Here is a 2,131-nt window from a genome sequence, read left to right on the forward strand (position 1 = left end):
ACTTTTAGAACCCAGTATGGGCGTTTTAATTTTTGGTGATGTCTTTTGGGCTAACGATTGCCCCGACGACTTTCATGGATATTATGAATCGAGTCTTCAAGCCTTTTATTGACTCCTTTGTGATAGTGTTCATTTTACGATATCTTGTATATTCACAAAGTCGAGAGGACAATGCCGATCATCTCAAGGCAATTTTATAGACTCTAAATCAGCACAAGTTATATGCGAAGTTTTTGAAATGTGAATTCTAGCTTGAATCTGTCATGTTCTTGGGTCATGTCGTCTCCAGAGAAGGAATTAGGGTTGATCCTCAGAAGATTGCAGCTGTGAAGAATTGGCACAAGGTCGAGTCCGCGAGAAACTTCAAACGCATGCTGATACCAAACTCTAAAGGCTTAGGAGGTGATATACCTATCAAATTAAAGCCCTTTGAGTCTAGTTCCCGATACATTAAATTGTTCATCATTTTTGATATGCATACAAAAAGTTATGGCTATTTTACCAGACCTATGTCTTATGCACAACAATGCATATTAGAGAGTTTCTGCCTTATGTGTGTGGCCAGATACACGACCACTTTCCAAGGTGTGCGACCGTGCACATAAGAGCTATATAAGTACCCAAGGCCGGGTAGGGAGAGTGGCTAAGTCATTTCTTTGAGCTAGGGCTTGCTCTATCAAGGGGAATCCATCTTATACTTCTCTCCCATGAACCAAGGTTATGTTTTTGGAGTATTTTGAGTTTATTACTTCTCCTAAACATTTATATTAATAAGGATTAATCTTAAAGATCCATATATTTCCATTTAAATCCCCAAATTAGTCAAGAATACTACAAGTTGGGATTCTCAAGAGTTTCACTATAAGAAGTATATATACCATCTCAAACTAGTCTATGGTGATTAATTATGTATGAAATATGTGTTATAACTTATGGGATGGTGATTGGAAGCCATAAGTGCCTAACCTAGGTTGTGTTCGTATTGTAGAGATTGTAAATGAATTAATTGATAACATTTATGGGTTGGGAGTGAAGTGCTGGGCATGCATGTGCTAACGGAAGTTGTGAGGTGAATCATTAGTGTGGAAGGTGGCTGTTAGGTGAATAAATTCCTTTGAATAAGGTTGTACGAAGATATGCACACTAGATGTTGGTTAAAAAGTCTAAATGACTTAAAGTATAGAAATCTTACTAATATTGGCGCAAATGTGTTGCATTGTTGTAGATTGAAGTTGTTTCGTGTGGTGGACCATCGTAGTAATGTTAAGGGGCAAGTTTCAGGTATGTTGGATAAACTCTTCTTTAAGAATTGAATCCCACACAACCCTTGTAAATTACAAGATGCTTATTATAAACCGAGTATTCTGAATAAGTTTTGTGATAAAGATATATGTTCAATTCATGTTTCAAATGCTCTTATCATGTTGTACTACTAATTGAGGATGTGTTCAAAATTATGGGTTGCGCATCTACATGTTATAACTCTAATTCGTGATTCATGTGAAAGTTATTATGCAAAATTATGTAGAGATTGTGATTGGAATTACACCTCCACCCGCACGTATTGGGGTGAGGCGGCGTGGATGTTTTGTGTAGGATTTTGGTATTGTTGTTGCACTACCACCCATATATATACTGGGGTGTGGCGGCATGGCCGCTTTGTGTAGGTTTTGGTATCGTTGTTACACCCCCACCCACATATAATAGGGTGAGGCAGCAGGGACGCTTTGTGTAGGTTTTTTGGGTACTATGGTTACACCTCCACCCGCATACATTAGGGTGAGGCAGCAGGGCCACTTGAGTAGAGTTGTGGTATTATGCTTGCACCTCCACCTACATACATTGATTTGGTGTTTGGTTTTCATACCAGTACTATTCGACATGTACTAACATCTCTTTTGCCGGGGGCGCTACATCTTTAATAGATGGAGGTAGTCCACAACAGAGGATATTGACCAGTGATAGAGGTGCTCATTCTTCTAGCTGACTTGGTGAGTCCCCATCTCATTCCGGGGTTGTGCATCTTTTGTTTCTATGTATTATTATGTTTTGAGGTATAGCCAGAGCCTTATTACCGGCACTATCATTATACATTTTGGTATCTTTAGTGGCTCTGTAGACATAGTGTGGA

The sequence above is a fragment of the Nicotiana sylvestris genome, chromosome 3, assembly GCF_000393655.2.
Source record: "Nicotiana sylvestris chromosome 3, ASM39365v2, whole genome shotgun sequence".
Taxonomy (NCBI): domain Eukaryota; kingdom Viridiplantae; phylum Streptophyta; class Magnoliopsida; order Solanales; family Solanaceae; genus Nicotiana; species Nicotiana sylvestris.